The sequence below is a fragment of the Gracilinanus agilis genome, chromosome 1 (genome assembly GCF_016433145.1).
Source record: "Gracilinanus agilis isolate LMUSP501 chromosome 1, AgileGrace, whole genome shotgun sequence".
Classification (NCBI taxonomy): domain Eukaryota; kingdom Metazoa; phylum Chordata; class Mammalia; order Didelphimorphia; family Didelphidae; genus Gracilinanus; species Gracilinanus agilis.
The window spans coordinates 784,980,939-784,996,856 of NC_058130.1; the positions used below are offsets into that span (position 1 = coordinate 784,980,939).

At 37.1% G+C, this 15,918-nt stretch overlaps 1 protein-coding gene across 1 annotated transcript in view; it reads right to left on the reverse strand.

Moving 5' to 3' along the window:
* The window catches only part of LOC123245883 (immunoglobulin lambda-1 light chain-like), a 1,010,762-nt gene that overhangs the window by 412,815 nt on the left and 582,029 nt on the right, over window positions 1-15,918 (reverse strand). The window lies entirely within an intron of this gene.

Consider the following 15,918-nt stretch of genomic DNA (forward strand, 5'->3'; position numbering starts at 1 on the left):
TTCTTTATGTGAAAATTACCTATTCTTGTCCCTTGCTCATTTATCAATTAGGGAATGGATGATTTTTTTTACAATTGCCTTAGCTCCTTATATATTTGAGTAATTAGACCTTTGTAAGAGTTTTTTGTTATAAAGATTTTTCCCAATTTCTTACTTCCATTCTAAATTTGGTTGCATTAGTTTTGTTTGTACAACCCCTTTTTAATTTAATGTAATCAAAATTCTTTATTTTACATTTTGTAATTTTTTCTAACTCTTGCTTGGTTAAAAAATCTTTGTTTTCCCAAAGATCTGACAAATATACTATTCTGTGTTTTCTTAATTTACTTATAATTTATTTCTTTATGTTCAAGTTATTCACCCATTCTGAATTTATCTTGGTGTAGGGTGTTAGATGTTGATCTAGAACCAATCTCTCCTGAACTCTTTTCCAATTTTCCCAGCAGTTTTTGCCAAATAGTAGATTTTTGTCCCCCAAACTGGGCTCTTTGTGTTTATCATAAACTCTCTTGCTGAGGTTACTTTTCCCATATCTACTTCACTGATCTTCCCTTCTTTCTCTTAGCCAGTACCATATCATTTTGATGACCACTGATTTATAGTAGAGTTTAAGATCTGGAACTTCTAGGCCACCTTCCTTCACAATTTTTTCATTATTTCCCTTAATACTCTTGATCTTTTCCTCTTCCAAATGAACTTTGTTATAGTTTTTGCTAATTCTGTAAAAAAGTTTCTTGGTAGTTTGATAGGTATGACACTTTATATAAGTAAATTAATTTGGGAAGGATCATCATTTTATTATGTTAGCTCATCCTACCCATGAGCAATTAATGTTTTTCCAATTGTTTAGATATAGTTTTAATTGTTTTGGAAAGTATTTTGTAGTTGTGTTTGTATTATTCCTGTATTTTTCTTGGCAGATAGATTCCTAAGTAATTTATATTATCTATGGTGATTTAAATTGGATTTTCTCTTTCTATCTCTTGCTTCTTAGATTGTTGGAAATATATAGAAATGCTGATGATTTAGGTGGGTTTATTTTGAATCCTATAACTTTGCTAAAGTTGTTGATTATTTCCACCAGCTTTTTAGTTGATTCTTTAGGAATTTTTTGAAATTTATTTATTTATTTTTAATTTCATTTTTTTAGAAAACATATTTTTTCTCTATGATTTTTAAGCAGATCATCAGATCATCTGCAAAGAGTGTGTAAGGGAGAAAAAGGGGTTTTATGGGTTCAATATATTAAAAGTGGTCACCAGAGGATTGAACTATTATCAATCCTCAATTAAGAATAATCTCAAATCAAAATTGACTTTTATGGAAATTTATTTACATGAGAGAAGAGAGAGAGAAAGACATTTAGAATCTATCCCACTGATTAGTCCAGGTAGATCTTAACCCTCAGCCGAGGGTTAAAAGGCCTGAGGTCTGGAGGTGAAGGGAGCAAACTCCACTCACAGAATCTATAAAAGGAAATTTCCCAATAGAAGTTCAGGAAGATTCAGGCTTTAAACTCATCACGTGGAACAGTCTTGGTCACGAACCAGCAAAGCTCCCTCAGGTCACCTTAACTACAACCCTCTCAGCCTCACTCCCTCTCCTCTTTCGAAGGGGTCTCTCTCTCTCTCTCTCTCTCTCTCTCTCTCACACACACACACACACACACACACACACACACACACACACGTACACATGTCACTTCCAGTGCCTTCACTTAGCCTGTATGTCCAATCACAATAGAAGCTTTCTCATAGAAAGCTTAGGGGGTGGTGCTTTGATTCTGATTCATTACTCTCTCTAGTATATGTGGGTCAGGACCTCCCAGAATTGGAAAGTCCTCTCACCTTTGTGTAGACTTAATTTAATTATCACAAATGATAGCTTGGTTTTCTCATTGAGCATTTTAATACCTTCAGTTCCTTTTTCTTCTCTAATTGCCACTGCTCGAGTTTCTAGTTCAATGTTAAATAATAGAGAGGTGATAATAGGCATTCTATTTTCACTTCTGATCTTATTGGGAAGGCTTCTAATTATCTCCATTACAGATGATGCTTGTTGATGGTTTAGATATATACAGTTTATTATTTGTAGGAAAGACTCTTCTGTTCCTATACTTTCTAGTGTTTTAAATAGGAATGAATGTTGTATTTTGTCAAAGGCTTTTTCTGAATCTATTGAGATAGTCATTTGATTTTTGTTGGTTTGCTTGTTGATATGGTCAATTATGTGAATGGCTTTCCTAACACTGAACCATCCTTGCATTCCTGGTGTAAATCCCACTTGATCAGAACTGATTCCACTGAGAGCAAAATTGAGTAAAATTTAGGTATTACCTTTTAGCACTCTCTTCCACTCCTTCTTATAATAGTATTCTTGCCCTCCCCTTCCCATGTGTTTCTTTATGTGGTATAGATTATCCAATTTTTTTATTCCTTCAAATTCTGGTTGTTGATATCTTTTATTTCCCCCATTTTCTTTCTTTTCTTAAAATAATTTTTAATTTTTAGAAAAGGTATCATGGTTACATGATTCATATTCTTACTTTCCCCCTCACCCCCAATGTGCTCCCCCTACCCCATAACTGATGCACATTTTCCCTGGTTTTAACATGTGTCATTGATCAAGACTTATTTCCAAATTGTTGATTGTTGCATTGTTGTGGTAGTTTCAGGTCTACCTCCCCAATCATGTCCCCCGCAACCCATGTGTTCAAGCAGTTGCTTTTCTCCTGTGTTTCCTCTCCTGTAGTTCTTCCTCTGAATGTGGGAAGAGTTCTTTTCCATAAGTCCCTCAGAATTGTTATGGATCATTGCATTGTTGCTAGTACAGAAGTCCATTACATTCTATTTTACCACAGTTTATTGGTTTCTATGTACAATGTTCTTTTGGCTCAGCTCCTTTCACTCTGCATCAGTTCCTTGAGGTCTTTCTAGTTCACATGGACTTCCTCCAGTTTATTATTCCTTTGAGCGCAATAATATTCCATCACCAGCATATACCACAATTTGTTCAGCCATTCCCCAATAGAGGGGCATACCTTCATTTTCCAGTTTTTTGCCACCACAAAAAGCGTGGCTATAAATATTTTCATACAAGTCTGTTTATCTATGATCTCTTTGGGTACAGACCCAACAATGGTATGGCTGGATCAAAAGGCAGGCAATCTTTTATAGCCCTTTGGGCATAGTTCCAAATTGCCAACCAGAATGGTTGGATCAGTTCACAACTCCACCAGCAGTGCATTAATGTCCCAATTTTGCCACATCCCTCCAACATTCATTACTCTCCCATACTATCATTTAACCAATCTGCTAGGTGTGAGGTGATACCTTAGCATTGTTATGATTTGCATTTCTCTAATTATTAGAAATTTAGAGCACTTTCTTATGTGTTTATTGATAGTTTTGATTTCTTTATCTGAAAATTGCCTATTCATGTCTCTTGCCCTTTTACCAATTGGGAAATGGCTTGATTTTCTACACAATTGATTTAACTCCTTGTATATTTGAGTAATTAGACCCCTGTCAGAGGTTTTTGTTGTAAAGATTTTTTTCCGAAATTTGTTCTTTCTCTTCTGATTTTGGTTGCATTGTTTCTGTTTGTACAAAAGCTTTTAAATTTAGTAAAATCAATCATCCCATTCACATTCAGAATTATAATTATCAGTTGTATATTCCCCAATAATTTAGTATCCTCTCTTAGTTCGACCCCTTCTTCTTAAACTATTTCCTTTTAAACCAGTGATTTGTTTCAAACCAGTAGCGCTTGTCCTCTCCCTTGATTTGCTACCCTTTCTACCCCCTATCTTGTTATTCCCCTCTTTTTATTTTTAAGGCCTAAAAAATTCCCTCTCCCTTCTCCTCCCCTCCCTTTATTGACCTCCCCACTCCCCTGCTCCCCTTAGTTTATCCCTTCTGACTTTCTCAGTAGCGTTAGATAGAATTCTATATCTCAATAGATATAGCTACTCTTCCCTCTCAGGGTTAATTACACTGAGAGTAAGGTTTAAATATTACCTCTTAATGTTCTCTTCCTCTCTTTCTTATAATAGTATTCATCCCCTCCCATTCCCATGCCCTCTTTGTGTGTAATAGAATATCCTATTTTTCTTATTCATTCAAGTTTCTCTTGGTTTCCTCTACTATTCACCCCCTCTTTCCCACCCACCTCCTTATCATCTTAGACCATTTAGTACTCTAACCTCTCCCTGTCAATTATTCTTCTGGTTGCTATAATAGTGAATATTATACTAGTGAATAGAGTTCACTACAGAGAATTACACAACATTTCTCCACATAGGAATACAAATAATTAGATCTTATTGAAGCCCTTAGAGAGGCAAATTTAAAAATAAGTGTTTTTTCTTTCCCCTCTGTTTCTTATTTGCCTTTTCATGTTTCTCTTGGGTTTTGTGGTTGGATATCAAACTCTCCATTTAGTCCTGGTCTTTTCTGTGCAAATACTTCGAAATCTTCTATCCTGTTGAATGCCAATACTTTGCCCTGGAAGTATATAGTCAGGTTTGATGGGTAGGTGATCCTTGGTTGTAGACCCAGCTCACTTGCGTTTCTGAATATCATATTCTGAATATCATATTCCAAGCCTTGTGGTCTTTTAGCGTGGAGGCTGCCAGATAATGTGTGATCCTGATTGGTGCTCCTTGATATTGAATTGTCTCTTTCTGGCTTCTTGTAAAATTTTTTCTTTTACTTGGAAGCTCTTGAATTTGGCTATTTTATTCCTGGGGGTTGTCTTTTCAGGGTTTAGTGTAGAGGGTGATCTATGGATCCTTTCAATGTCTATATTGCCCTCTTGTTGTAGAACTTCAGGGCAGTTTTAATGGATAATTTCCTTTAGCATGGAGTCCAAATTTCTATTAATTTCTGCTTTTTCAGGAAGACCAATGATTCTCAGATTGTCTCTTCTAGACCTATTTTCTTGATCTGTCAGTTTCTCATTGAGATATTTCATGTTTCCTTCTATTTTATCAGTCTTTTGACTTTGTTTTATTTGTTCTTGCTGTCTTGAGAGATCATTGGCTTCTAATTGCCCAATTCTTGTCTTTAGAGACGGGTTTTCTGCTATATTCTTTTGATTTTCCTTTTCAATTTCGTCTATCCTATTTTTTAGCTGTTTGATTTTGGTCTCCTATTTGCTCATCAATTCTTTTGATTTGGGGGCATCTTTTACTAATTGCCCAATTCTAGCCTTTAGAGACTGGTTTTCAGCTATAACCTTTTGGTTTTCCCTTTGAATCTGTTGTGTTTGGTTCTCCAAGGCTCCCAGCTGGTCATTTCTGGTCTTCAGTTTGCTTATCAATTCATTTGATTTTTGAGCCTTACTTTCTAATTGAGAAATTCTGCCTTTTAAACTGTTATTTTCTTGCCAGATCCCTTCCATCTTTCTCATGATCTCAGATTTGAACTCTTCAAGAGCTTGTGACCAGTTTTCACTTTTTGGGGAAGGTTTGGATATGGTTACTTGTTTGTTCTCCTCTGCTGTTTGCTCTGTTGTCTGGATTTTGTCTCTGTAAAAGTTATTGAGTGTTAAAGATTTCATCTTGATCTTTGTCTTCTGGGGTTCTTGTCTCTGGCTTGCCATTGTTAGCCTAGCGCCCTCTCAGCTTTATCCTCACACCCAGGGTCTGTCTGTGCTCTTTGGGGTCCTGAGGTCTCAGGTCTAGTTGTTCTCAGGGTCAAGCCTCCTGGTGTTCCTCTTGCTTCTTCCTCTGCCCGTAGCTCCTTTAACAGTCTCAGGGAGCTGCTTCCCCCATCATGCACCCCTCTGCACTGGGTCGCCACCCAATGTCCATGCCTGTTCTCAGAATCCATATCTGCAGCTGTGACCATGCCTGTGCTCAGGGTCTGTGTTCAAAGTCCGCACATTCTTTAGCCTCTTGGGGTCTTAAGTCTTGCTGCTCTCAGCAACAGGTCCAGGTAGCTGTCAAAGACTTAATGGATGTCCCAAACTTGCTCCGACTCTTGTGTGCTGGCTTTGGCTCTGTAGGTGGTGGTGGTGGTGGGGGAGGGGCTGCTCAGCTCACGCTTTAGTGGGTGCTGTTTCAACCCCTTATAGCAATGGTTGGCAACGTTTTTGGCCATGAGAGCCATAAATGCCTGCAGAAGGAGGAGGATGGAGGTGAAAGGTGCTGGAATATGGGATGGGGGCTGAAGGGCCCCCTGGGGCACATCCTGGGGCTCTTCCTGTACTGGCCAGTAGGGAGGTGGAACTAGATATGGCTCGAGAGCCATATGTTGCTGACCCCTGCCTTATAGCATGGAAATGCCCCAATCCCACATACCTTCAATGCTTCCCCCTGTTGTGTGGTCTCTTTGTTCATCTGGATTTGTTTTTATGTCCCCTTGAGGAGTCCTATATGTTTTGGTTAGGAGATGTTAAGCAGCTGCTTTTTACTCTGCCACCATCTTAAACCAGAACCCTCATTTTCTTTTTTTGCATATCATCTTATTCCACTTACTACCCCAACCTCTATTTATGAATATTTCTTCTAATTACTGTATTAGTGAATACAATTTTTGAGAGTTACAAATAACATTTTTCCATATAGGAATTTAAACAATTTGACCTTATTGTGGCCCTTAAAGAAGAAAATTTTAAAGCTATATCTTTTTTCTTTCCTCTTTCTTATTTAATTTTTAATGTTTCTCTTGATTTTTGTGTTTGGATATCAAACTTTCTGTTTAGTTCTGGTCTTTTCTTTACAAATACATTTGATCTACCTTTTGAATGCCCATACTTCCCCTGGAAGTATATAGCCAGTTTTGATAGGTAGGTGATCCTTGGTTGTGTAATGGGGCATATAACCCAGGCTATAAGGCTGTGTCTTAAGACCTGAGGGTTCCATAATGGAACAAAGCTGAGATTTTGAAAAGAGGTGTGGGAGTTTGACCAAACTGGAGGAGAGGAGGTGTATTGGTATTGGCTGTGTGGTCCAGGTTTTGCCATATACCCAAGGAGCTGCCAGTATGGGATACCAATGAGCAGGAGATTTTGCAAGGAAAACATCATGGTCTAGGTCGAGGATGAGACTGGATTAACTGTTGGTGGACAACAGGTTAATCTACCTTACTCCCTGGACTCTGTTTTGGATTGACTGGCTTCTTTGAACTTGTTCCTGTTACATCTGTGAGCATGTTGGAGCATCTCTGAACCTGTACTGTGAGAACCCCTCTCCAGCCCCTCTTAGTGACCAGCTTAGGTAGATATCTAATTATTTAAATTATTAGGCTACTCTTTAGAATAGAAATACCCCTCTCCCTACTTCCCTCAGTCATTACCATTAAACACAATTTTGTTAGCACTTTCTGTCTCTTCTTAGTTATAGAACCCAGGACATTGGTTTTTCCCTGGTTGGCAGTTTGCCAGTTACAAGTCAAGTGACATTCCTGAAACTCACAACCTCATTTGGTTTACCTGTGTCCCCTGTATGATAATTATATTAAGTCTACACTGCCCATCTTTAGATTTAATCACCAAAGGTGAGAGCACCTTCCAATTCTGGGAGGTCCTAACCCAAGTGTGCTAGAGTGAGTAACAAATCAGAATCAACGCACAGCCCCCTACACTTTCTATGGGAAAGCATCTATTGTGATTGGACATGCAAGCTAGGAGAAGATACTGGAAGTGACGCATATGTGACCTGTTTAAAAGAGGGACTTGAATGAGTGAGGCGGCTGGTTTGGTGAAGGGGACCTGAGGGAGCTTTGCTGGTTCATGACCAAGACTGTTCCACGTGGTGAGCTTAAAGACTGATTCTTCCTGAACTTCTATTAAGAAACTTCTTTTGATAGACTCTGTGAATGAAGTTTGCTCCATTCACCTCTAGGCCTCAGGCCCTTTAACCCTCGGCTGAGGGTTAAGATCTACTTGGAATAATCAGTGGGGTAGATTCTTATTTTTGTACTTCCTCTCTCTCTTCTCATGTAAATAAATTTCCATAAAAGTCAATTTTGATTTGAGATTATTCTTTTTTTTTTAATAATAATGTATATTTTTTAGAAAAGTTATTCATGTTCTTTCTTTCCACATCATCCCCCGACATCCCCCACCCCATAGCCGATGTGCATTTCTACTGGTTTTAGCATGAGTCATCAATCAAGATTTATTTCCAAATTGTTGATAGTTGCATTGGTGTCATAGTTTTGAGTCTACATCCCCAATAATGTCCACTCAACCCATGTATTCAAACAGTTGCTTTTCTGCTGTGTTTCCACTCCCGCAGTTCTTCCTCTGAATGTGGGTAGAGTTCTTTTACATAAGTCCCTCAGAATTGTTATGGATCATTGCATTGTTGCTAGTACAGAAGTCCATTACATTCAATCTTACCACAGTGTATTGGTCTCTGTGTACAATATTCTTCTGGCTCTGCTCCTTTCTCTCTGCATCAATTCCTGGAGGTCTTTCCAGTTCACATGGAATTCCTCCAGTTTATTATTCCGTTGAGTGCAATAGTGTTCCATCACCAGCATATACCACAAATTTTTGTTCAGCCATTCCCAATAGAAGGGCATCCCCTCATTTTCCAGTTTTTTGCCACTACAAAAAGCGTGGCTATAAATGTTTTCATACAAGTCTGTTTATCTATGATCTCTTTGGGGTACAAATCCAACAATGGTATGGATGGATCAAAGGGCAGACATTCTTTTATAGTCCTTTGAGCATAGTTCCGAATTGCCATCCAGAATGGCTGGATCAGTTCACAACTCTACCAACAGTGCATTAATGTCACAATTTTGCCACATCCCTCCAACATTCATTACTCTCTCATACTATCATTTAACCAATCTGCTAGGTGTGAGGTGATACCTCAGAGTTTTTTTGATTTGCATTTCTCTAATTATTAGAGATTTAATACACTTTTTCATGTGCTCCTTGATAATTTTTATTTCTTCATCTGAAAATTGCCTATTCATGTCTCTTGGCGATTTACCAATTGGGAAATGGCTTGATTTTTTATACAATTGATTTAAGTCCTTGTATATTTGAGTAATTAGGCCCCTGTCAGAGTTTTTCTTTATAAAGTTTCTTCCCAATTTGTTGTTTCCCTTCTGATTTCGGCTGCATTGTTTTTACAAAAGCTTTTTAATTCAATATAATCATAATCATTTATTTTACATTTTGTAATTTTCTCTAACACTTTCTTGGTTTTAAAATCTTTACTTTCCCAGTGATCTGACAAGTATACTATTCTGTGTTCTCTTCACTTATTTATAGTTTTCCTTTTTATATTCAAGTCATTCACTCATTTTGAATTTATATTGGTGGAGGTTGTGAGATGTTGATCTAAACCTAATCTCACACATACTGTTTTCCAAATTTCCCAGCAGTTTTTGTCAAATAGTGGATTTTTGTTCTAAAAGTTGGGTTCTTTGGGTTTATCATACACTGTCTTGCTGGCATCGTTTGGAAAGTGTTTTCTAATTGTTTCCATATAATTCCTATGTTTGTTTTGTTAGATAGATTCCTAAGTATTTTATATTGTCTAGGGTGATTTTAAATGGTGTTTCTCTTTCTACCTCTTGCTGCTGTGATGTGTTGAAAATATATAGAATTGATGATGATTGATGTGCATTTATTTTGTATCCTGCAACTTTGCTAAAGTTGTTGATTATTTCTACCAGCTTTTTAGTTGATTCTCTAGGAATTTTTAAGTATACCATCATATCATCTGCAAAGAGTGATAGCTTAGTCTCCTCATTGCCCACTTTGATACCTTCAATTTCTTTTTCTTCTCTAATTGCTACTGCTAGTGTTTCTAGTACAATGTTAAATAATAGAGGTGATAATGGGCATCCTTGTTTGACTCCTGATCTTATTGGGAAGGCTTTCAATTTATCCCCATTGCATATGATGTTTGTTGATGGTTTTAGGTATATACTGTTTATTATTTTTAGGAAAGGTCCTTCTATTCCTATACTTTCCAGTGTTTTCAAAAGGAATGGTGCTGTATTTTGTCAAAGGCTTTTTCAGCATCTATTGATAATCAGGTCATTTTTCTTTGTTAGATTGTTGATATGTTCAATTATGTGGATTGTTTTCCTGATGTTGAACCATCTTTGCATTCCTGGGATGAATCCCACCTGATCATGGTGGATGATCCTCTTGATCATTTACTGGAGTCTCTTTGCTAGTATTCTATTCAAGATTTTTGCATCTATGTTCAATAGGGAGATTGGTCTGTAGTTTTCTTTCTCTGTTTTTGATCTGCCTGGCTTAGAAATCAGTACCATTTTTGTTTCCCAAAAGGAATTTGGTAGAATTCCTTCTTTGTTTATTATATCAAATAATTTATATAGTATTGGGATTAGTTGCTCTTTGAATGTTTGATAAAATTCACTTGTGAATCCATCAGGCCCTGGTGAGTTTTTCTTAGGGAGTTCTTTGATGGCTTGTTCAATTTCTTTTTCTGATATGGGATTATTTAGGTATTCTATTTCTTCTGCTGTTAATCTAGGTCATTTATATTTTTGTAAATATTCATCCAAATCTCCTAAATTGTTATATTTGTTGACATATAATTGGGCAAAGTAGTTCTTAATGATTGCCTTAATTTCCACTTCATTGGAGGTGAGGTCTCCCTTTTCATCTTTGATACTGTCAATTTGGTTTTCTTCTTTCCTTTTTTGTCAATTTTATCTGTTTTTTTAAATACCAGCTTCTAGTCTTATTTATTAATTCAATAGTTCTTTTACTTTAAATTTTATTAATTTCTCCCTTGATTTTTAGCATTTCTAATTTAGTTTTCATCTGGGAATTTTTAATTTGCTCTCTTTCTAATTTTTTAAGTTGCATGCCCAATTCATTAATCTCTGCCCTCCCTAATTTGTTAATATATGCACTCAAGGATTTAAATTTCCCTCTGAGTACTGCCTTAGCTGCATTCCACAGAGTTTAGTAGGATGTCTCATCATTGTCATTCTCTTCAATGAAATTGTTGATTGTTTCTATGATTTCTTCTTTGACAAATTGGTTTTGGAGAATCATATTGTTTATTTTCCAAATGGTCTTTGATTTGCCTGTCCAGATGCCCTTACTGATAATTATTTTTATTGCATTATGAGCTAAGATGGTTACCTTTATTATTTCTGCTCTTTTGCATTTGTTTGCAATGTTTCTATGCCCTATTACATGGTCAATCTTTGTGAATGTACCATGCACACCTGAAGAGAACGTGTATTGCTTTTTGTCCCTCTTTATTTTTCTCCACATATCTATTAAATTTAAATTTTCTAGGACTTCATTTACCTCTCTTATCTCTTTCTTATTTATTTTTTGGTTTGATTTATCTAGATCTGAAAGAGGAATATTTAGATCTCCCACTAGTATGGTTTTATTATCTATTTCCTTCTTGAGCTCTGCCACTTTCTCCCTTATGAATTTGGATGGTATGTCATTTGGTGCATACATATTGAGTAGTGTTATTTCCTCATTGTCTATACTGCCTTTTATCAGGATGTAATAACCTTCCCTGTCTTTTTAAATCATATTTATTTTTACTTTGGATTTGTCAGAAATCATTATCTCCACTCCTTCTGTCTTTTTCTCATTTGAAGCCCAAAAAATTTTGCTCAAGCCCTTTACCTTAAACCTAAGTATGTCCACCCACCTCATATGTGTTTCTTGTAGACAACGTCTGGTAGGCTTTTGGTTTCTAATGTACTGTGCTATTTGCTTCTGTTCTAAGGGCGAGTTCATCCCATTCACATCCTGATTTATAATTATCAGTTGTGTATTCCCCAACATTTTGGTATCCTCTCCTAGTTCTATCACTTCTTCTTACACTATTTCCTTTAAAATCAGTGGTTTGCTTTAAGCCAGTAACCCTTGTCCACTGCCTTGATTTATTTACCTTTCTACCCCCTATTTTGTTATTCCCCTCTTTTTATTTTTAATGTCTAATGAATTCCCTCTGCCTTCATCTCCCCTCCCTTTTTTGACTTCCCCACTTCCCTGTTCCCCTTGGTTTATCCCTTCTGACTTTCTTATTAGGGTTAGATAGCGTTTTATATCCTAGTGAATATAGCTACTCTTCCCTCTCAGGGTTAATTACACTGAGGGTAAGGTTTAAATATTACCTCTTAATGCTCTCTTCCTCTCTTTCTTATAATAGTATTCATCCCCTCCCATTCCCATGCCCTCATTGTGTGTAATAGAATATCCTATTTTTCTCATTCATTCAAGTTTCTCTTGATGACCTCTACTATTCACCCCCCTCTTTCCCACCCACCCCCTTATCATTTTAGACCATTTAGTACTCTAATCTCTCCCTGTGAATAATTCTTCTAATTACTATAATAGTGGATACTATAATAGTGAATAAAGTTCACTACAGAGAATTACACATAACATTTCTCCACATAGGAATACAAATAATTAGATCTTATTGAAGCCCTTAGAGAGGCAAATTTAAAAATAAGAGTTTTCTTTCTTTCCCCTCTGTTTTTTATTTACCTTTTTATGTTTCTCTTGGTTTTTGTGGTTGGATATCAAACTTTCCATTTAGTCCTGGTCTTTTCTTTGCAAATACTTGGAAATCTTCTATCTTGTTGAATGCCCATAATTTCCCCTGGAAGTATATAGTCAGTTTTGATGGGTAGGTGATCCTTGGTTGTAGACCCAGTTCTCTTGCCTTTCTGAATATCATATTCCAAGCCTTGCAGTCTTTTAGTGTGGAGGCTCCCGGATCCTGAGTGATCCTGATTGGTGCTCCTTGATATCTGAATTGTCTCTTTCTGGCTTCTTGTAAAAATTTTTCTTTTACTTGGAAGCTCTTGAATTTGTCTATTATATTCTTGGGGATTGTCTTGTTAGGGTCTAGAGTAGAGGGAGTCCAAATTTCTATTAATTTCTGCTTTTTCAGGAAGACCAATAATTCTCAAATTGTCTCTTCTAGACCTGCTTTCTTGATCTGTCAATTTCTCATTGAGATATTTCATGTTTCCTTCTATTTTATCAGTCTTTTGACTTTGCTTTATTTGTTCTTGTTATCTTGAGAGATCATTAGCTTCTAATTGCTCAATTCTAGACTTTATGGACTGGTTTTCCTTTTCAATCTGGTCATTTCTGTTGTTCAATTTGCTCATCACTTCATTTGATTTTTGAGCTTCTCTTTACAATTGCAAAATTCTGCCTTTTAAGTTGTTATTTTCTTGCCAGATCTCTTCTATCTTTCTCATCATCTCAGATTTGAACTCTACAAGAGCTTGTGACCAGTTCTAATTTTTTTGGGAAGGTTTGGATCTGATTATTTGTTTGTTCTCCTCTCCTGTTTCCTCTGTTTTCTGTATTTTCTCTGTGTAAAAGTTGTGAAGTGTTAAAGATTTCTTCCTGTTGATCTTTCTCTTTCAGGGTTCTTGTGAATGGCTTGCCATTGTGAACTGATTGCCCTCTCAGGTTTATCCTCACACCCATAGTCTCTCTGCTCTCTTTAGGGTCCTGATGTCCCAGATCTAGTAGTTCTCAGGGTCAAGGTTCTTGGTGGTCCCCTTGCTTGTTACTCTACCCGTAGCTCCTTTAATAGTCTCAGGGTGCTTCTTTCACAGTCATGCACCTCTCTTCACTGGGTCCCCACCCAAGGTCCACACTTGTATTCAAGGTCTTTGTTCAAAGTTTGCACATTCTTTAGCCTCTTGGGGTCTTAAGTTTTGCTTCTCTCCAGAGCAGGCCTTGGTGTTCCCAGGTGGCTGTCAAGTACTTGATGAATGCCCCAAAATGGCTCTAACTCTTTTGTGCTGGCTTTGGCACTGTAGGTGGTGTGGGGGGTCAGGGGGAGTTCAGCTCACATTTTAGTGAGTGCTATTTCACCCAATTATAGCATGGAAATGCCCCAATTCCACATACTTTCAATGTTAGTCCTTGTTGTGGGGTCTCTTCATTCGTCTTGATTTGTTTTTATATCTTCTTGAGGAGTCCTATATGTGTGGGCTAAGAGAGGTTAAGCAATGTGCTTCTACTCTGCTGCCACATTAACCCAGAACTGAGATCATTCTTAATTGAGGTTTGATAATAGTTCAATCCTCTGGTGAACATATTTAATATATTGAACCCATAAAATCCCTTTTTCACTCTTACACCTGTCTGTCCTTTCCTTGAGAGTAGTGGGTGTGTCCTCAGTTTATTATTAATTCCCCTTTCCTAATATTATCTTTTTTCAATTGTAGACCCAATTATCTTGCCTTTCTGAGTATCTTATTCCAAGCCTTGATATTGTTTAGTGTGGAGGCTGCCAGATCCTGTGTAATCCTGATTGGTTCTCCTTGATATATGAATTGTCTCTTTCTGGCTTCTTGATATTTTTTCTCCTTAGCTTGGAAGTTCTTCAATTTGGCAATTACATTTCTGGGTGTTGCCTTTTGAGGATTTAATGTAGAAGGTGATCTATGGATTCTTTCAACGCCTATTTCACTCTCTTGTTGAAGAACATCAGGGAAGGTTTTTTTGGATAATTTCTTGTAGTATAATGTCAAAGTTTCTGTTTATGTCTGGGTTTTCAGGTAGACCATTGATTCTCAAATTGTCTCTTCTAGGTCTGTTTTCAAGATCATTAATTTTCTCAGTGAGATATTTCATGTTTCCTTCTACTTTGTCACTCTTTTGATTTTGCTTTATTAATTCTTGCTGTCTTGTGAGATGATTGGCTTCTGTGTGCCCAATTCTGGTCTTTAAAGTCTGGGTTTTGACCATGATCTCTTGATTTTTCTTTTTGATTTGGTTTATCCTGCTTTTCATGGGTACCAGCAGGACATTTCTGGTCTTCCATTTGCTTATCATTTCATTTGATTTTTGACTTCTCTTTTAAACTGTTATTTTCTTTTTGAACTATTTCCCACTTTTCTTTCCAAGAGTCTTCTTTCTTCTTCATTTAATTCATCATCTCAAATTTAAGCTCCTTAAAAGCCTGTGACCAATTTTAATTTTTTTGAATGTTTGGATGTGTTTACCTGTTTATTGTCCTATGCTGTCTCCTCTGTAGTCTGGATTTTTTCTTCATAAAAATTATTCATGGTCAATGCCTTTCTCTTGTTCTTTTTGTTGGTTGAAGATTGTGTTTCTTGGGTATTGATGTCCATTGCAAAGCTGGTTTTTCCTTCCCTTCCCAGCCAGAAGCCTGAGTGGGAAAGGCAAGCTCTTTGTGTATGGAGCTAGAGTAATTTTTGCCTATGGCTACTTTTCATGTCTCCATGGCTTCTGTCTACCACCCCTCTCTGCTCTCTCTTTGTGCCCATGGTCTGCACTCTTCATCATTCTGTTGTCCCAAGTCTTGCTTCTCTCTCAGGTAAATTTCTGGTCTTCTTAGTCAGCTCCAAGAACCTATAGATTGCCCCTCACTTACTCTTATACTGGGGTACTGGCTCTCTGATTATGGCAATGTAGGTGGGTTGGTAGAGAGTTGATTCACTTGTGTTTTGGTGGGAAGTATTTTACCCCCTATAGAGTGGAAATGCTGAAATCCCACATACCTTCAATGATGCACCTACAGTGGAGCCCCTTCATTCATCTAAAACTTGCTTTTTTGTCCTTTTGAGGGACTCTGTATTAGTCAGTGGTGAGGAGAGAAAGAGTCCTGCTTCTACACTACAATAATCTTAACCAGGAAGTCTCTTTAATCAATTTTAAAAGATCATTGGGTCTTTGTGTCAGCAAATGAAAGCACATGATCCAGATAGAAGGTAGCTTGAAATCAAAGGAAGGACATATCATGACCTATGCAGCTAAGGATAAAACACTGAAGTTCCTGGAGTTCAAACATTTAGGCAGTTATTGAATATAGTGTGAAGGAATCCATGATGGGAATTGACACTGGCTGTTGGAAATGAGAGTGTTTCCTCACAACTCTTAGTCTCCCACTTCCCCATTGTTCAATGGACAACACTGAGAGACTCCAGGATTCTGAAA